This window comes from Kogia breviceps, chromosome 9 (assembly GCF_026419965.1).
Source record: "Kogia breviceps isolate mKogBre1 chromosome 9, mKogBre1 haplotype 1, whole genome shotgun sequence".
In the NCBI taxonomy this organism is placed as follows: Eukaryota; Metazoa; Chordata; class Mammalia; order Artiodactyla; family Physeteridae; genus Kogia; species Kogia breviceps.
This window is the reverse complement of record NC_081318.1, coordinates 24794884-24816629: the sequence shown is the minus strand read 5'-3', so window position 1 is coordinate 24816629 and position 21746 is coordinate 24794884. Positions and strand designations below refer to the sequence as shown.

General features: G+C 38.2%; 1 protein-coding gene and 1 pseudogene across 5 annotated transcripts in view; one reads left to right on the top strand and one right to left on the bottom strand.

The window, feature by feature from the left end:
* The window catches only part of GRM8 (glutamate metabotropic receptor 8), a 785529-nt gene that overhangs the window by 667862 nt on the left and 95921 nt on the right, over positions 1-21746 (bottom strand). The window lies entirely within an intron of this gene.
* LOC131762906 (chromobox protein homolog 3 pseudogene) lies at positions 11054-11899 on the top strand (annotated as a pseudogene).

Sequence of the window (21746 nt, the reverse complement as noted above, 5' to 3'; positions counted from 1 at the left end):
GTATTCAATATCCTTCAGAAACTAAATTGCTGGGCATAAAACCAAACTCCCTGTTCTTTAGTATAATTTAAACCATTAATTTATTATACACTGAAAAAAATATGCTCATTGTTGGTTCACAATACTAGGAGTTCCCCAGGTGAGATCTGAAACTGGCCTCCATACACAGAGAGCAAGGAGAGACTGAAGAAAGATGCAGGCCACTCCAGATTGGTAGGTGGCAGGTTTAGCAAGAAAGGGAAGTTACGTATGAGGCTTGTCTTGAGCAGCTGCAAGACAAGTAGATATCTGCAACATGCTAGAATCTTAAAAGTTTATATGGAGGCCTTAATGGGGTTCAGACATGTCTTCAGTCCAGATGGTCTCAATAGCCCATTAATCTCTCAAGGCTGCATCCTTGAAAGAGCTCCTAGTGTGGGAACATTGGGCAGACGTCCATTACAAAGATGGAGGAGGAAGTGAAGAGCCTCCAACTGTCTGAGTCCAGCTCACAGGTCGACCAGTGGTCACATCCTCTCCATGACCTCCTCCAGCACTCATAAAATTAAGTATTCACAGGAACCAAAAATAAAATTCCCAAACACTTGTGCTAAACTGCCAAAGACTTCCTTTCTCATCCTTATCCAGACACACCAAGGAACAGCTTGCCAAGAGACTAAATTTCTCAGTAAGTGAAAACTGCACATAGTAGGGGGGTTAATTCCCCGGCCACAGGCAGCTAAACCAATGAGAGAATCAATCTGAAAGACTACCCTTGGCAGCCATAAATGAAGTTATTTTCCTCTGTGCCAGTATCTTCGCAGAGTTTATTTCTTCCTAAGCAACAATGGAATTCACCAAGGTGACAGAGATCCTATGTCCCTCCCATAGAGCTCCTCAGTGCAGCATGGAACTTAAAAATGCTTTTTAGAACCCATATACTTAGCACAAATCAGAATATTTTCACAGGCCAATACATGTGTTTGTGGGTATCATTATTATTATTGGTTTATTATTATTATTATCCCCCCAAAAGAACCTGAGAGAAGAACTTGTGTGCAGATAGTTTTTTTCAGCTTGTTTCCAGAAAGCAAGGAGTTGGGAATGTGAGATGGAAAAGTTAAAGGATGTATTATTACCTTGTTACCACTGTGGGGATCTGGATCTCTGTAGGGGACCCTCGGGAACTATAAAAAGTCTACCTTGGAATTGTCCTTCTAAATGACAAGAGTCTGGGGCATTTATTTGCCTACTTCTTACTCCATTGGTTAAGGGTTCTGTCCAATGAATTAATTCTCCCACTCTGTCTACACTAGAACATGCTCCCATGACTTTGGAGAAAGTCCTAAGCATTTAAATTCTTAACAAGTTCCCAGGTGATGCTAATGCTGCTGGTCCAGGCACCACACTCTGAGAAGTCCCCAAAGAAAAGTCTCATGGGTGCCCACAATTCAGTCTGTCTTTGAAGTAGCCCAAGGCAACTGCCCTGCCCTCCCTTCTGTACTGGCTCACACCTGTGAATATCCACCTCTACCCACAAAGCCATTAGAAGGACACTCACCACTCATGCCCCTGTGGTGGTACCCACCTCAAGAAAGCCAATGTCTCTATTTTCCTGATACTCCTGAACCACTCTTCATGGTTCCAGGACCAACTCAGGGTCCCACTGTGTCAGCTGGGATCCTAAGCAAATTCTAGATATACCTAGAATCTTACAAAGTTTTACAGAGCAACTTGCATTCTGTCAGGTCAAACCCAAGCAAAGGACCAAAACCAAAAGATATCATGCCACACCTTCATTAATTCTAGTCTCCTCTCTTCTCCAAAGCTCTATCCCCAACCATACCCCCCTCCCATATTCAAGACAAGATTTCTCAAAAATAACAAAAAGTAGAAATTGACTTGGGAGGAAGATTGAAACACTAACATCTGAGCTCCTGAACTCAGCCTGTGAAAATCCTTATGTTTGCTTCTGTCCTTCTGTTTCTATTTTTGTTTTTTTAAATGTTTTCTGTTTTTGTTTTTGCTTTTTTAACTGAAGTATAGTTGATCTACAATGTTGTGTTAATTTCTGCTGTACAGAAAAGTGATTCAGTTATACATATATAAACATTGTTTTTTGAATATTCTTTTCCATTGTGGTTTATCATAGGATACTGAATATAGTTCTCTGTTCTATACAGCAGGACCTTGTTTATCCATTCTATATATAGTAGCTCACATCTGCTAACCACCTCTTCTTTATCCATTCCTCTGTCAACAGACATTTAGGTTGTTCCCATGTCTTGGATACTGTTAATAGTGCTTCTATGAACTACAGGGGTGCATGTATCTTTTTCAATTAGAGTTTTGTCTAGATATATGCCGAGGAGTGGGGTTGCTGGATCATATGGTAATTTTATTTTTAGTTTTCTGCAGAATCTCCATACTGTTTTCCATAGTGGCTGACCAACTTACATTCCCACCAACAGTGTAGGACGGTTCCCTTTTCTCCACATCCTCATCAGCATTTGTTATCTATAGACTTTTTAATAATGGCCATTCTGACCAGTGTGAGGTGGTACCTCATTGTAGTTTTGATTTGCATTTCTCTAATGATTAGCGATGTTGAGCATCTTTTCATGTGCCTATTGGCTGTCTGTATTTCTTCTTTGGAGAAATGTGTATTTAGGTCTTCTGCCCATTTTTTGATTGGGTTGTTTGTTTTTTTGTTGTTGAGTTGTATGAGCTGTTTGTATAGTTTGAAAATTAAGCCCTTGTCAGTCACATTGTTTGCAAATATTTTCTCCTATTCTGTAGGTTGTCTTTTCATTTTGTTTATGGTTTCCTTTGATGTGTAAAAGCTTTTAAATTTGATTATATCCCATTTGTTTATTTGTCTGTTTTTGTTTTTGTGGGAAAGTTTTGGATATATCTATTACCTTAACTGTGGTGATGGTATCAGTTCACTTATGTCCAAACTCATCAAATTGTACACATTAGGGCTTCCCTGGTGGCATAGTGGGAATCTGCCTGCCATTGCAGTGGACACAGGTTCAAGCCCCGGTCCAGGAAGATCCCACATGCTGCAGGGCAACTAAGCCCATGTACCACAACTACTGAGCCTGTACTCTAGAGCCCGCAAGCCACAACTACAGAGCCCATGTGCCACAACTACTGAAGCCCACACGCCTAGAGCCTGTGCTCTGCAACAAGAGAAGCCACCACAATGAGAAGCCCCTGCTCGCCACAACTGGAGAAAGCTTGTGTGCAACAATGAAGACCCAATGCAGCCAAAAATAAATAAATAAATTTATTTTTTTAAAAATTTGTACACATTAAATATGTGCAATTCTTCATTTGTCAAGTATACCTCAATAAGGCTGTTTGTAAAATTTCCCTTATTTGTAATATATAATAGCACAGAAACATTGATCTCTTTCCTCTAAACCTTGAGAAATCTCTGGTGCAAACTTTTGCATGATCATGGTATCAGTTATCTATTGCTGTGTAACAAACCAGCCCAAAGCTCAGTGGCTTAAAACAACAAACATTCATTGTAGTCATGAATCATTACATCATCAGTTCCACTGTACTTAACTACTTTTGAGTTGATTTTGAAATCTATAGGCACAGTCTTCGTGTATCTAGTAAAAAAGAGTAGTGGATTATTATGTGTTGAATTGTGCGCTCCCAAAAAATATATGTGGTATACTCCAATAAAGATATGTTGGATACTACCTAAGGAGACAAAAGACCTATACTCCAAAAACTATAAGGCGCTGATGAAAGAAATCAAAGAAGACACAAACAGATAGAAAGATATACCATGTTCTTGGACAGGAAGAATAAATATTGTCAAAATGACTATACTACCCAAGACAATCTACAGATTCAATGACATCTCTATCAAACTACCAATGGCATTTTTCATAGAACTAGAATAAAGAATATTAAAATTTGTATGAAGACACAAAAGACCCCGAATAGCCAAAGCAATCTTGAGAAAGAAAAACAGAGCTGGAGGAATGAGGCTCCTTGACTTCAGACTATCCTACAAGCTATAGTCATCAAAACAGTATGGTATTGGCACAAAAATAGAAATATAGATCAATGGAACAGGATAGAAAGCCCAGAAATAAACCCACACACCTCTGGTCAATTAATCTATGATAAAGGAGGCAAGAGTATACAATGGTGGAAAGACAGTCTCTTCAGCAAAAGGTGCTGGGAAAACTGGACAGCTACATGTAAGAAAATGAAATTAGATCACTCTTTAAGACCATACACAAAAATAAACTAAAAATGGATTAAAGATCTAAAACTATAAAACTCCTAGAGGAAAACAAAGGCAGAACACTTTCTGACATAAATTGCAGCAGTATCTTTTCTGACCCATCTCCCAGAGTAATGGAAATAAAAACAAAAATAAACAAACAGGACCTAACTAAACTTAAAATCTTTTGTACAGCAAAGGAAACCATAAACAGAACGAAAAGACAACCCATAGATTGGGAGAAAATATTTGCAAATGATGTGACCAACAAAGGATTAGTCTCCAAAATTTACAAATAGCTCATTGAGCTTAATATCACCAAAACAAACAACCCAATCAAAAAATGGGCAGAAGACCTAAATAGACATTTTTCCAAAGAAGACATACAGATGGCCAAGAGGCACACGAAAAGATGTTCAACATCACTAATGTTGAATAATTAGAGAAATGCAAATCAAAACTACAATAAGATATTACCTCACACCAGTCAAAAAGGTTATCATCCAAAATCCACAAACTATAAATGCTGGAGAGGATGTGGAGAGAAGGGAACTTTCCTACACTGTTGGTAGGAATGTAAATTGGTACAGCCACTATGGAGAACAGTATGGAGGTTCCTTAGAAAACTAAAAAATAGAACTACCATATGACCCTGCAATCCCACTCCTGGTCTTATATCCAGAGAAGAATATGGTCCGAAAGGATACATGCACCCCAATGTTGATTGAAGCACTGTTTACAATAGCCAAGACATGGAAGCAACCTAAATGTCCATCGACAGAGGAATGGATAAAGAAGATGCGGTACATATATACAATGGAATATTACTCAGCCATAAAAAAGAATGAAATAATGCATTTGCAGCAACATGGATGGATCTAGAGATTGTCATACTGAGTGAAGTAAGTCAGACAGAGAAAGAGAAATATCATATGATATCGCTTATATGTGGAATCTAAGAAGAAATGATACAAATGAATGTATTTACAAAACAGAAACAGACTCACAGACTTAGAGAATGAACTTACGGTTACCAGGGGGGAAGAGTGGGGAAAGGGATAGTTAGGGAGTTTGGGATCGTGGGATTGACATGTACATACTGCTATATTTAAAAAGGATAACCAACAAGGACATACTGTATAGCACAGGGAACTCTGCTCAATGTTATGCAGCAGCCTGGATGGGAGGGGAGTCTGCGGGAGAATGGATACATGTATATGTATGGCTGAGTCGCTTTGCTGTGCACCTGAAACTATCACAACATTGTTAATTGGCTATACTCCAATATAAAATAAAAAGTTAAAAAATTCAAAAATCAATCAATTAATTAATTAATTAATTTTCAAAAGAAGATATGTTGGAGTCCTAGATCCCAGGTCCTAACTCCCAGTACCTAAGAATGTTATCTTACTTGGAGATAGGGTCTTTATGGAAGTTAAAGTTAAAATGAGGTCATTAGGGTTGGCCTTAATCCAACTTGATTGGTGTACTTATAAAAAAGGGGAAATTTGAACACAGAGACAGACAGGCCTAGAAGGAAGATGATATGAAGAGACATGCAGGCAGGGAAAAGATGACTATCTACAAGCCTTTGGGAAAATCAAGAACTCATTGCTAAGTACATTTACTCACAGAAAGTTTCTTTTCTTGAGAAAAAAAAATGAAATTACTGAGAAAAAAAATGAGTGAGAAGATATCTACAATTTTGCAATAGATAAAGTTCTTCAACACTTCAAAGACCAATTTAAAACAATCACATCTTGCTACAGATCTCACCTCCATGAAATACCACCTCAACTTGACAAACTACCAGTTCCAATGGGCCTGACTTAGCCTTAAAACCTGCTGTGATTCAATGAAGGAAGTGTGAGAACCAAGTGGGATTATTTCAAGAATAAACTAAAATATTTGCTATCAAAGGGAAATGCAGCTGAAATAGAATTCGCATTATAAAAAAGTCAAAACAATTTTAAGAAGAAAAAATAAAATGCAATATTATTCAGCTTGTTACCATAGTAGTTTGAAACTTTATAACTGTCAGAGCAATGCTCATGACATTTCCTGGTCTGTTAACTGATAAGCATTTTATTACCTATGGGGGAAAAAAAAAAACAACTTTAAGCTCTTAACTATAAAATGCAGGCAAAAGAATGGCAGGATGAGTAGGATTTAGACAGGGAAGAGCATGGCAGCAGGCTGGAGTGGGGACAGTTTCTCAGGGAGGCGAAGCACCATGTGCAAAGCATCACAACAGATATTTGAGCCTGTGTTTGTATTTTACATAAATGGAATCATACAATATGTTAAAAAAAATGCAGGCAAGACATATATCTTCTAGATATATAAAATATTTCAGCTAAGTGAAGAGTCTATCCAAATTTCAGCTAGCTTTCCTCTGGGTCTGTTACACATAGGTCTGAACTTTCACAAAGACCTTGTAATAGGCTAACATTTCTTACAAACTTCAGGAAAAAAATTTTTTTTAAATACTAAATGTATGACAAGTGAAGAAATATAATGTGATGAAAATTTAATAGGCAAGGGGATTTTTACATTTAACTCATCAGTGGTACTACCTATTTTATTAAAGAAAATCACCGATTCAGATTAAGAAGGTGCTTGGTTGTGTTGGGGTTTATGTATTTGTCATCCATTCTTTAATGGAGAAGTTTACTCAGTAAATTAATATGTTGGAAACATTTTTAGAAAACAGTATTTAACCCATTTAAAAGAGAAAAACTATTTTGAAAAATCTAAGCATGCCCATTTACATATAAATAAATGTGAACATTATGTAAAACTAATTATAAATCAATTTTTTAGCTGTTCATCAAAGCAGGTCCACAGAAATCTCTAACTGAAAAAATTCCAAGCAATTCCTTTTAGGCATTGTTTGAGCTATTACAGATGTTTGAAAATAACAAAACTAAATTTAAAATATTCATAATAATAAACAAGACAAAAAAGACAACCCTCAGAATGGGAGAAAATATTTGCAAATGAAGCAACTGATAAGGGATTAATCTCCAAAATATAAAACAGCTCATGAGCTCAATATCTAAAAAACAAACAACTCAATCCAAAAATGGGCAGAAGACCTAAGTACACATTTCTCCAAAGAAGTCATACAGATGGCCAAGAAGCTCATGAAAAGATGCTCAACATCACTAACTATTAGAGAAATGCATATCAAAACTACAATGAGGTATCACCTCACACCGGTCATAATGGCCATCATCAAAACATCTACAAACAATAAAAGCTGGAGAGGGTGTGGAGAAAAGGGAACACTCTTGCACTGTTGGTGGGAATGTAAATTGATACAGTCACTATGGAGAACAGTATGGAGGTTCCTTTAAAAAAACTAAAAGTAGAACTACCATGTGACCCAGCAATCCCACTACTGGGCATATACCCTGACAAAACCATAATTCAAAAAGACACATGCACTCCAATGTTCATTGCAGCACTATTTACAATAGCCAGAACACAGAAGCAACCTGAATGTCCACTGACAGATGAATGGATAAAGAAGATGTGGTACATATATACAATGGAATATTACTCAGCTGTAAAAAGGAATGAAACTGGGTCATTTGTAGAGATGTGGATGGACCTAGAGACTGTCATACAGAGTGAAGCAAGTCAGAAAGAGAATAACAAATATCGTATATTAATGCATATATGTGGAATCTAGAAAAATGGTACAGATGAACCTATTTTCAGAGCAGAAATAGAGACATATACGTAGAGAGCAAACGTATGGACACCATGGGGGGAAGGAGGGGGTGGGATGAATTGGGAGATTGGGATTGACATATATACACCACTACATATAAAATAGATAACTAATGAGAACCTGCTGTATAGCATATATGTATACATATAGCAGATTCACTTCACTGTACAGCAGAAACTAACACAACATACTCAACTAACAGCAACAATACTCCAATTTTTTTTAAAAAAAGCATTCCTGCCCACAAAAAAAAATATATTCGGGACTTCCCTGGTGGCACAGTGGTTAAGACTCCACACTCCCAACACAGGGGGCCCATGTTCAATCCCTGGTCAGGGAACAAGATCCTACATGTCACAACTAAGAGTTCACATGCCACAACTATGTAGCTAGCAAGCCGCAACTAGGAGCCTGCCTGCTGCAACTAAGACCCGGTGCAACCAAATAAATTAATTAAATATATTTTTAAAATATTCATAACGAAGGCTTTTTACTAATTCCAACTGAGCTTTCCCCACTCTTCCTTCCAGAAGTGACTTTGTTCTGCAGCTTTGGATGGGACTGCATTGAGGGAATAGATGAGAGTTATCCACTTTGAAAGTCAGATTTGGGAGACAGAGAATGAATAGGTAATTTATTTTTCAAAAAATGAACCAAGTGGGCTTCCCTGGTGGCGCAGTGGTTGAGAATCTGCCTGCCGATGCAGGGGACACGGGTTCGTGCCCCGGTCCGGGAAGATCCCACGTGCCGCGGAGCGGCTGGGCCCGTGAGCCATGGCCGCTGAGCCTGCGCGTCCGGAGCCTGTGCTCCGCAACGGGAGAGGCCACAACAGTGAGAGGCCCACGTACAAAAAAAAAAAAAAAGAACCAAGTATAAGACTGTTAGAAGTATTAGGCAAAGAGACTCTTTTACATTCATCTAGAATTGTTGTTCTTATTCCCAAGGAGAATTTAAATATGATAAGATAGGCCATTTTCCCCACCTGGCTAGCTCCAAGGAGGTTGCCCCTCTCTGACAAATAACAGGGGAAATACCCAACACAGAACACTTGCCTGTTATTATCTCGGTAGACAGTAACTTCTAGAGAGTGAGGATTAGTTCCTTCTCCTATTCAAACTAACTACGTCTTGAACAGTGCTGTGTACATCATAGGAATTCCTCAAAAGTTCGGTGAATTCCATTGAAAAACTAAGATTATTCACTAACCTTAGCTTCTTCAATGTCAAAGTATAAAGACAGAACCAGATAAAAGCACTGAATTCTAAATTAATTCAGTAAGAGTCACAAATTGTGAAGTGCTTCCACCAATATATGGTTAAGTAAGGGGACCTACTTTTAAAATGACTTAGTTGTTAAAAGACAAAAATAACACAAATGTCATAGAATTTTCAAAGGAGCTTTATAATTTGTGTAACTTGCTAGAATGGGGGTTATCAAATTTAACATGAACAGCTTTCATCAAATTTGTATTTAATGAATGCAGTTGTGAAATGGGCAGATCCAATATACTGCAAACAGCCCAACTCTTACTTCATTCCACAGATATGATTTACCCTTAACAGCCAGAAGCATCACTTCAAATAGTTTGTGTTATGGCAGAATGGATTATGTTGTATTCATTCTACCTACAGGAAGGAAGCTAGCATCCATAATAGCATTCAACTGTGTGTTACAAAGCACAACCCAGCAGAACGTTTATAACGTAAAATGTGAAGATATTTAAGACATAAATTTTGTAGTTTGTGGCAGACCAGAGACTTCTCTCTTTCCACTAAAGGGATATATTTTTGATTCAAGTCTTTCAAATCCTAGTAACTGAGATCAGCTACAAAACTTACCCAGGACTGTGGAAAAATGTGTCAGCCTCTGCTTTGTACTCCTTAGACTCAACTCACCATTTCTATAAACATGTACATGCACAGGCATGGACGTTTCTACAAAGAGCAAATTTATCATTCATTTAACGTGGAGGATGTGTCTACATTTGAGAATGCAATGGACATTCACATTTCTTCCTCCAGATAAATGTGTACCACGCAGTAAAGCTCCAGTTGAGAGGGCTATAAGTTCTAGTTCTCCTTTTTAATATTTCACTCCCAAGAAAATTCTCCATCACATATAAGCAATTTCTAAAATATTCACAATCTAAGGAGGTTTCCAGATCTACCTGGAAAAATGAGCAATTGCATACCAGTTTGACAGACAGTATACAAGAATTAGATCAGAGGCTAAAAATCACAGCATTCCAATGCAAAGAGGTTTCAAGGTCATTCAGACGTCCAAGTTCAAATCTCAGTTCTGAAAAAACAAAACTAGCTGTCTGATCTTAGACAACTTAATCTTGCTAAACCTCGTTTCCCTCATGTTAAAAATGGGGATAAAAATAGGACTGCTGTGGAAGTTGAAGTTTACACACACACCACACATGCCAAGTCTCCAGCACAATCCCACAGATCAGGCACTCCATGATATGTAGCTGTACATGCATAATATCATGTGGACACTCTATAGCTGTCCCTACATCCTATTTCCCACATTAAACAGGCATTATCGGCTCATGTTCTCTCCTCCTTTCTGCATTATGGGCCATTGCAGGCAGAAGCTGTGTCATATTCAATTCTGTAACTGCAGGATCTAACACACGCCTGGCATATTGCATAAACCAGTCAACTGCTACTTCTGTTTGGCGAGAGCAGCTGGCTCCTCATATATGTTAACATATTTTATCAAGTAAGTCAAATGAAAAATGAAGTGCTCATTCTTAACCTATTAAACTTTCTCCCTCTGTTTTTGTTAAATTTACATAGGTGGACTCTTATTTAGCTGTAAAAATCAGCTGCTGATTTTCTATTTAAAATGTGAAACTTGAAGTTCCCCCATTGTTTTACCATCGTGGGGTTCATCTGGGTACCATTTCAAAAATTTAATTTGCTTTGTTATTTAAAAAATATACTAGCCCAGCCCCCTCCTCCTCGGATGCGGCTGGAGCTTGAGGTGCGCAGGGCCTGAGACGCCACAGACCCAGGACCCAGAGCAGCTCAGAGGCAGTGAATAATAACTCTTCAAGTCTGTAATAAAAAATGGCCTCCAAGAAAACTACATTGCAAAAAATGGGAAAGAAACAGAACGCAAAGAGTAAAAAAGTCGAAGAGGCAGAACCTGAAGAATTTGTGGTAGAAAAAGTACTGGACCGATGTGTAGTGAATAGGAAGCTGGAGTGCTTCCTGAAATGGAAGGGATTTACAGATGCAGACAATACTTGGGAATCCAAAGAAAACTGAGATTGTCCAGAGTTGATTGAAACATTTCTTAATTCTCAAAAAGCTGGTAAAGAAAAAGATGGGACAAAAAGAAAATTTTTATTTGACAGTGAATCTGATGATAGCAAATCAAAGAAGAAAAGAGATGCTGCTGATAAACCAAGGGGTTTAGCCAGAGGTCTCGACTCAGAGCAAATAACTGGTGCCACAGACAGCAGTGGAGAATTCATGTTTCTCAGGAAATGGAAAGATTCAGATGAGGCGGACTTGATGATGGCAAAGGAGGCAAATAGGAAGTGTCCTCAAATTGTAATTGCTGTGACGAAGTGAGAGAGTGGCAGGGACATATATACACTATCAAATGTAAAATAGATAGCTAGTGGGAAGCTGCCGCATAGCACAGGGAGATCACCTCTGTGCTTTGTGACCACCTAGAGGGGTGGGATAGGGAGGGTGGGAGAGAGGGTGATACAAGAGGGAAGAGATATGGGAAAATATGTATATGTATAACTGATTCACTTTGTTGTAAAGGAAAAACTAACACACTATTGTAAAACAGTTATACTCCAATAAAGATGTTAAAAAAAATAAATAAAGGCGAGTCCAATCTAAAAAAAAAAAAAAAAAATTGTAATTGCTTTTTATGAAGAGAGACTAACTTGTTGATATGTTCATTTCGAAGTAGTATTGGGGAAGTTGTTGGGTTTGGGGAGTTTTTTTTTGGGGGGGGGCTTTGTTTTTTGGTTTTTTTGCATCTGTCCCACTGGTTATTTTGAACAAATAAAACCTTTCTGTAGTTGCTTCCTTTAGCAGAAAAGAACATTTGATACCACGGTATATTATTTCCTCTACATTAGAGAACAGCTTTTCTAAATGTTGGGGAAAATCTCCATAGTCATTACTCAATCAGAATTTAGAATTTGCATTTAACTCATATATGCCTAAGGACCTTTCTGGGTTTTTTTGTATGTGTATACATAAAATACATATGTAAATGGTTTGGGGGTTGTTTGGTTATTGTTTAAATACATTTACCAAAACAAAAACAGCCTTTCACAACCATGGATAAGCCCATGTTTCTGGGATTCTATCATTTTGAGCAATATAAGAAATCACTTCAACTTAAATTGAAAATTTAAGTCTTAACTTTTCAAATTAAATAATTTTGTAATTAATTAGACAAATTAATGTAAACAATTGAAATTGGATAATGTTTTAAAGCAGCCCATCAGAATCTGCATCCATATCTACTGTCATATAAATGCAGATTTATATACAAAACCCCTGAAAGGAAAATTTTATCACTGTCAACAAATGACACCCAAATGAAAAAACTAGAAAAATTCTGGTATGTTTTAATTAGCCAAGCAAGACTTAGTTAAATGGACATTTAAAGCTTCCTTTTGGCAAACCATTCCTTTATAAGAAGTTGAAATCCCTGTGCTGTACTTACTGAAAGACTGTGATACATGGAATGTCTCAGACTTGTTAATGGAAACCTAATCAGATGGTTAGAGATGTTGGCAATTTAGGATCTGCAGGAATAAATGAGTGAACAAACTTTTTTAATCCAAACTTGACCTGCATGTTTTTTCAAACTTTACTCCAACCCATTCCTTACACGTAGGCTCAATCTTCTCAGTATTTTGGGTTACTGGTTCAGCAGAAGCCAGGAAAAACAATAACTTTGTAGCAATCAGAATGTTATTCAACTGTATATTGTTTACTTTATGGTAAATAGTGGTGAACAGTGGTCAAAAAATAGTTTTCTATTAAAAAAATATTAACAGAATTGGAGGTCTTGAACACAGGTGAGTTTCTTTTTTTGATTCAAAATGAAAAAACTTTCTGGGTAAAAACTTAAATAGCTGATTTCTGCCTAGTGGAAAGATTCCCTGTTTACAGTTCTTTGCTAAAAAGGAAAGAAATGAAAATATTTTTGCCAGATTGTAAGCCCATAGGAAAGTTACAGATTAGAATTTGCACTAATTGCTCAAGCTCATTTCTTTTTCAAAAAGGAGATCCTAATTTTTAACGACTTGACAAGATTACAGCAACCTATTTGGTACAACTCAGATTATTTTCATATTTCCTCTTTTTCTTGATCCAACTGGTGGCCAATCTCAGTCAGAAGTCTAAGCAGCACCTCCAGTTTCCTCTCCACAAAGTGTGCCAGAAACAAGTAGCACAGAAGAGGTGCCACCACCCTTAATTTGAACTTTTGTGATACACTCAGTCCACAACTGCAAAGCTCTTCTTCGATTTACCTTTTCCAAACAAATAAACCATGTAATCTAATTCCACCCCACCCCCCAACCTCACATCCATTCTCCTTCTGATACATTTTTCTCTTTGTTTTTTATTTGTTTGTTTGTTTTTAACATAATGAGTCCCATATACGCAGAGTCATCCCTCAGTATCCGTGGGGAATTTTTTCCAGGACCTCTGTGGATACCAAAATCTGTGGATGCTCAAGTCCCTTCTATAAATGGCATAGTATGGTCGGCCCTCCATATGTCTCGGTTCTGCATCTGCAGATTCAACCAGATGAATTGAATTGTTGTTGGTTGAACTGGCCGATGCAGAAGCAGTGGGGGCAGAGGGTCCACTGCTTTTCCTACTCACTGGATCTAGTAGAGCCTCAAATAAGTAAGCAACCTGCAGAAGCTTTATGTTCCCTGCAGGGGGCCTGAAAGCTGCGTTTTAACAAGCCCTCCATGTGGTCCTGACATGCGCCCAAGGTTGGAAACCTCTGCTCCAGCCCTTCAGGATGGAGCCCAGACTGGCAGATATTTTTCATGACTTTTCATTTTTATAGACATACTGAAGATTCCCAATCATCTGACTGATCCCAGGGCCAGGATTTGAGTGACTTAAAGTTTCAGTACAATCCTGATAGAAGTCACAACATTTCCATTTCGTAATAACTAATGTTTGGGTGAATAAAGCCTTTGTCTCTTGGAATTTGAACTTCCTCACTACAGATTTTTAAATTTTATTTGTATCACACACAACCAAGGCAATTTGAAGGAGAAACCCAAAGGAAAAAAGGCAAAACATCTGTCTTTAGTGGGGAAAGCATTGCAGAGGGTCCAAAAGCCCTACCTACCTGAAACCCAACTCTCAGCTCACTCTCTCTAACAATGAGAAAATCGGGATGGAAAATATGGATGGTTCAGTGCAAGTAGCAATAACAGTGATGATCAAAACAACATTTATTTTGTCCTTACTGACATAGGCACTTTTGTCAAATGAGCCACATGTATTATTTAATCCTCACAACAACTTTTCCCGTTTCACAGATAAGGAAACTGAGGCACAGAGATGTTAAGCAACCTGCCCAAGGTCTTAGAGATCTTAAGTGGCAGAGCTGGGACCCCACAATCTAGGTTTCTCTGACTTCAAGCCCCATGAACTCTAACAGCTTTGCTGTGCTGACTTCCAGCCCATCAGCCCAGATTTGGTGGAATATGGGAAAATAACTTGAGTGTGCGTTATCTAGAAACCTCTCCCATGGACTGGACACTGCAGTTTGGATGCCTAGTCTGTCTCACAGACCTCTTGAGGGGCTCATTTTCCTCCTTCCCCAGAGAAAGATTACAAAGTGTAACCTGAGTACATCAGGCCTTGAGGCAAACTCTACCATTCACTGTAACTCACAACGGTCACATCAACATGGTACCATCTTGAATAACAGAGCCATGAAGGCAACAATATCAGAAAGCACATAGTATGAGCAAACTGCCTGATAATCAAGTCTAAACAGACTTACTGGTTGAGAAATAATCCTGGCATATATTCTTCAAGCAATATTTACTCACTGCAGAACAATGAATTTAAGTTTCAGCTTTGGAATCCGTTGCTTGTTTTAAATGTACCAGACCGTCTTGAGATAATTATCAACCGCTCCTCAACACTCCCCATTGCAAGTGCTTCAACACTATTATCTTCCCTCATCTACACACTGAATCTCTGTAGCTCATGGAAAACCTGTGTCAGAGTAGATCAAGACTGGGGCACTGGGCAGAAGTTCGTGGAAAAAAAGAAAGACACAAGTCCTTAACTTTAGGCTCTTTCCATCAGAAGTAAGAAAGAGCGCAGACCTTAAAGTGGCTGGCAAAGTCAAGTGACCTTTATAAACTCACTACACAAAATCCCATAGACGCCAGCCCACAACTGGGACAGCTGGCCACTCGTGCTGTTAGAGCAGGTTCCCTCCCAGGTCCACAGAGAAATGTCCAGATGCACTCTAGGCGGCCCCCACTCTGCTTGAACCTTGAAGGCAAAATACTCCTAGTCATACTTCCTCTCTGGTAAGAGTCACAGTCTGCCAACAACAAAGGTAGAACTAATTTATGTACACACAGAAATACATTTCATTGCTCATACAAATTCAATATTCAATCAAGACAGTGTAGTAGGAATCTTACTCTATTTCTGGTTTTCTCAGTCTGCACTAATGACATTTTGGACCGGATAATTCTTTGCTGTGAAGGGCTGTCCTGTGCACTGTAGGATGTTTAACAGCATCCCCGGCCCCTACTCACTAGATGCCAATAGCAAACCCTTTCCCCAAGTTGTAACAACCAAAAAATATCTCTGGGAGAGCAAATCACCCCTAGCTGAGAATCACTGCTCTATTTGCTCAATTTGTCCCACTTGTCTCTAAAAGGCAAATGTAATACTTCTGTACTACAATGCAACTATTCAAAAGATATTTCATATACCCTGTGACAGTCAGTCTCTGTGATTCTCTGATGATTATTCAGACATCCAAGTGGCCTGCCTTTCTTATTCCGGCATTGTTACTGTATTAAAATTCCCTTGGCTCAAGTGCCAGACCCTGCCTGGTTTCCATCTCTCCACCTTCCTTTTCTGACAACCTGAGACCCCTGAATTCCACCCAGCTTTAGACACACCTCCAACTTTGTCTCTCAAGGATTGATCTTGATTTGGCAAGGACGGATACTAGCCTAATGTTCTCATAATCAATTTCCTGTTACTCCCACTATTTGTGATTAAACCACATCCTCGTGATCCAGTTTTGAAAACCAGGCATGTGCCTTGAACTGGAAACGAAGTCCCCACTCACCATTCAATGTTGATAATTCAAGTTGTGTCTTAGAGTTTTATAATTGGTCTCATGATGCCACGATCCTCTAGAACCAGGACCCTAAATTATTCTTGCAGTCCTGCCCCAGAATTTGTGACTATCTGTATGCTCATGGAATTGTTAGCCCACTATTATTTTGTCTGCTCCTTGGAATTTCAAACATCACCTGCTTTGATGTTGGCCATCACTGAGCTTCTACGACCATCAACACATGCTCATTTGACCTTGTTACACCTACAAGATGCCAATGACTGTATTAGGCTGCTACCATCCATGATTTCATCAGCTCTCTGGACACAATCCTCAGTCTGTCAGTCTCGTTCTGTAACCCTGTTGCCCCCTCCCCAGTGCCCATCCCACCCACTCAGTTGCAGGGGGTGTCCAGATCCAGGTCTTTGCTCATGAGATGGTTGTTACCCTAGCTAGGCTATGGCACTCAGACCAAGACTGGATACTGCAATTAATATTCGATTAGCTCTTCTAGGTAGTTCACTCAATTTTACTTAAACCTTAAGCCAGAATATTCCTTTTCCAGTTACATCATCCAGAAAGGGGTGAAGCTTAGATAACGAACAGAAACAGGATCTCCAGTGCTCCCTCAAAATGAACGTTACATTTGGGTGGTAATACTTTTTACTCCCACATATTTTCTCAGGAAAGGAAAGACTTTTGCAATTCTCACTCCAACCAAAATGCTTAATTGCCTCAATTCCTTTACCTCATCTCCCACCTTCTTCATAACTACAGGAAGTATAAAATTTAAGCACAAATAACTCAGAAAGAAATCAGAAACAAAAATAAAAAGATTTTTAAAAGTGTCAAAATCCTCCCAGTAATTAATTTTCACTTAAGTATCTGCATGGACTAAAAGTCTGCTCATTATGAAGGGAAACTTAAAGGGTCACCCCTTCCAATCTTCTGCCTTTATGGAGACAGGCATCCAAACCATTCAGATCAGTCATTGACCCTGGCTAGGCAATAGCACTACCCACAGTTAAAAATTATGTGGGAGCTTCACAAAAACAAGACCCATTAGAGTACAGCAAATACTTTCAGAACTTCCCAGTAGCCGGGCCAGAATCCTCAATACTCCTCGGCTTATTCTACCAGCCCACAGCAAGCTAGTGCATGGACTAGGGAAACACACAAGCTAAATGAAGGCACTAGGACAGCAAGAAAGATAAGTCTCAATGACACAAGCCTATTTGCACATAAAGCCAATTGCTCCTGGTGACAAACAGTGTTTTTCAAATTGCAGATCATAACCCAGAGCACTGGAAAGAATGACCTATTAAGGCTCTCTCCCCAGTGAATGCACTGAAATTAACTAATAGGTCTTGACTGCAACTTTTTTCTTTTTAGGAATGGAATAGAAAATTCCAGAATGCATTACAAGCAAATAGTAATGGTAAAAATGTTTCATGAAACTTTTTTCATAGATAGGTAGATAGATAGACAGATAGACAGATAGATAGATAGATAGAGACAGAAGTTCAACAACTATTTACTGAGCACCTACAATGCACCAAGTACTTTTCTAGACAGATACATCAATGACTAAAACAGATAAAAATTCTTGTGATGCTTATACATAATATTTTAGATAGAAATGTAAAATGGATTTCTTAGTGTAAGTCATAGATTTTTTTTTTTTTTAAGTTTGAAAGACACTATTTATAATACAGAGGTGCCCAAGCATCCTCCCTACCTCTCCATCAAGACAGACCCACCCAATAATCGCCCTGCCACTCTGGGAAGCCCCAGACAGGAATGAGGTGGAAGAGCCCAAACCATCCCCCCTCCCCACTTGCAAATCCACCTTCAAGGTCAAGCCTGTCTTCTTGAAGCCATTTTCTGTTTGCTCTGTTTTGCATCTTCCCCTTTAATTTTATTTCTTTCCCACAGTTCTAATAAGATAAGCCTCTTGAAAGGGAATGAAAACAGCTAAATGAACCAGTTCTCGGTGGATATTCCCTACAAGTGTAACAGGTGGAGACGTTTTGTTTATATTTTTATTAAATATGCATTGCTAGTAACAGGCAAAGCCTCGAAATTGCGATAGATTCTCTTTGACCCATTAAGCAACATATCTACATATATTCTCCCTAAATTTCTTCAGAAACATCCTAATAGGTATTAACTAGGGTCCAATCTGATACTTCTCAACATAATGATTTGCTTTTTTAATCTGAAGCCGCCGTAGCTCACATTTAGTGGTTCTCTAAGATGAGCCCAACATTGAGCTCTGTGCCTTGTCTTTCATCTTCACAATGATCCGGTGAGGGCAGAATTATTATCTGCCTTCTGTAAGAGAAGATGTTAAAGCTTCTAGAAGTTAAACAATTTGTCCAGGATCATTCAGCTAGTAAGTGGCAGAGCTAAAATTTTAACAAATGCCATATAGCTCCACAAAACGACTGACTGTATCCCCATTAAGGACAGAAGGTTTATTATGGAAAAAATATAAACTCCACTCAGAAAACTTACTCTACATGCCTCTGCTTCCCCTGACTTGCTCTTAATCATTCTTTACTATTTTCATAATCATTAATAAAGTCTATAAATAAACAAACCATTAGGTTTAGTACTGAAGTGTCAACACAAGTACTTTTTCCTTCCTTCAATGCAATAAGTTTAAATATGTGGTTGCTCAAAATATTGTGATATTTCTTGCACTCACCCCTTTTAATTGCCATAAGGATAGTGGGAGGATAAGAGGACAGACTCTGGGTCCAGAATCTGTGGTCTCAACTACTAGCCCCACAATTTATATGAAGCTTATATACAGCTGTATAGACTTGGGAAAGCCGTGACTCAGTTTCCTCATCTGTAAAATGAAAATAATAATAGTATTTACCTAGGGGGTTATTTTGAGGATTAAATGAGATACTATAAGCAATGCACTTAGAACAGTGTGGACTCTGAATAAACACTATGTATTTGTTATTCTTACGATTATTACTTCCTAAGAAGCACTAGCTCATCTCATTCTACTAAGCATTAACGTCTTGGAGTTTATCAAGAAAAAACTAACTGATTCACTTTGTTATAAAGCAGAAACTAACACACCATTGTAAAGCAATTATACTCCAATAGAGATGTTAAAAAAAAAATCCAAACAGGAATTAAAACAAAAAGAAAGAATGTATATTTTGTTTTTGAGTGATGTGTATATTGTTTTTGAGTGAAGTATTGTATAAACGTCAATTAGACCCAGCTGGTTGGTGGTGGAGTTCAGTTCTGTATCTTTGTTGATTTTCTGTCTACTACTATCAATTACTGAGAGTGGAATATTAAAGTCTTTGATTATAATTGTGAAAAAAAAAAGGAGTAAGTTCTGAGTGGTGGGGAAAATAAATCAATCATTAAACTTGAAACTCTGTCAAGACAGAGAATTACGTCTGTTCCATCATCTGTCCCTTCATTCCCCAGTTGCTTGAGTTGCTGAAAGGTGCACAGTAGATGCTATTGCCTAACTTACGCTGTTTTTGGAAAGCACTACACTTCATAACTTATTTGAAAAGGAACCATTTTGTTTTAATGCTGATATATGAGATCTCTTCACATTGCAAAACACAACCAGAATGTTTATTTACTGAACAGAGGTTAGTACCATAAGTTTGCATGAAAAGAGAAATCATAACCATTGTCAAAAGAAAATTCAAACCAATTTTGCAGCAAAGGTCTGTATGTTGTTTTTAACAACTGTCTCAAATGTTGGTCAAATGAAAAGGTCAAGTGTACATCAATATAAAAGAATATAAAGGTCGTCACTATCCTTTAGACTGTTCTCTTAGTGAGGCAAAAACACATTTAAAGTGCATCTCCTCATAATCAATTTCTTTACTTACAAATGTCATTCTGAATGGACATTTTACAGCTGATTAATTTCTGTCCCTTTTTCTCACATGCAAATACAAGACCAAAATGCATACTTCTGGTAGATTTCCTTCCTGTTGATTCAAGTGCTGATTTCCTACAGATCTGCTATCTACAGCCCTGGCAGAAAAATGATCTTTCGATCTATGCTGCCATGTTGCTTAAATATGTTCATCTCTGCTCTTCCAAAATATTTAAGGTAAGTGAACAACTAAACATCTGATTGGAGAAGGTAGAAAACATTGTCATTGCCTTCGTCAAAAAGTCAACATGTTAAATACGCTGCCCATACAAATGTACTCAATTAACATTTTAATTAAGGATAACTAACAATAATTAAACAGATGACACTTTAATTAATTTTCTCAACTGTAAATAGCCTAATGGAAATTACTGTTAAATCTGATTTAAATATTTCTCCATGCAAAAACAGTGACCTCAAACTACCCATGATCAAAAACGTTTCCCTCTTATGTACTTATATGGTCATAATGTCGTAGCCAGAAATAAGTTTCCAAGTAAAGTTTCTCAGTGTTACCAACCCTGTTCTCTTCACTTGGTATGCAAACAACAGTGCAACTGCATCTAATTATGTCTTTCAAGGCACTTGTTTATGTCTTGTGCAAAAACATAGCACTAAAGTACCTCAGGGTTGAATACTACAGTTAAAGATTCATGCTTGGTCATTAAATCCAGATAAGCTACTTTGCCAAGCTTGGCAACCCAATTCCATGAAATCCAGTTTTCATATTGCCATAGATTCCTGAGACCTGTCCCTGGTTTTGCAGCACAGTAGGGGGTTGCTAATTGTGCCAATTATGAATTTCTCAAAGCAAAATTAGATTTAACTCATTTTTGGTTTTGAAAATAAATGTGGGTCATTCAGCACTTTGTAGCAGAGTGGAATGACAGCATAGCAAATGATGCCTAAGATATTAGACAGTGAACTGTCAAGAAAACAGAATAAGCCTTGCTATCAAGGTTGCCAGACTGGCATTCATTCATTCATTAATTTTTGGTTTTGCTCTTTTGTCCCATATTGGAACATACTTATACTAAAAGATGGTCCATTATTTATCAGAAATTCAAATTTAACTGGGGGTTCTGTATTTCATCTGGCAACCCTCCTTTTTAAAAAATTTATTTTGGGCTTCCCTGGTGGCGCAGTGGTTGAGAATCCGCCTGCCGATGCAGGAGACACGGGTTCGTGCCCCGGTCCGGGAAGATCCCACATGCCGCGGAGCAACTAAGCCCGTGAGCCATGGCCGCTAGGCCTGCGCGTCCGGAGCCTGTGCTCCGCAACGGGAGAGGCCACAGCAGTGAGAGGCCCGCATACCGCAAAAAAAAAAAAAAAAAAAAAAAAAAAAAAAAAAAAAAATTTATTTTATTGAAGTATAGATGATTTACAATTGGTGTTAGCTTCTGGTGTATAGCAAAGTGATTCAGTTATACATATATATAATGGTTTGCATTGGCTGATCCCAAACTGCCAATCCATCCCACCGCACACCTACCCTCCCC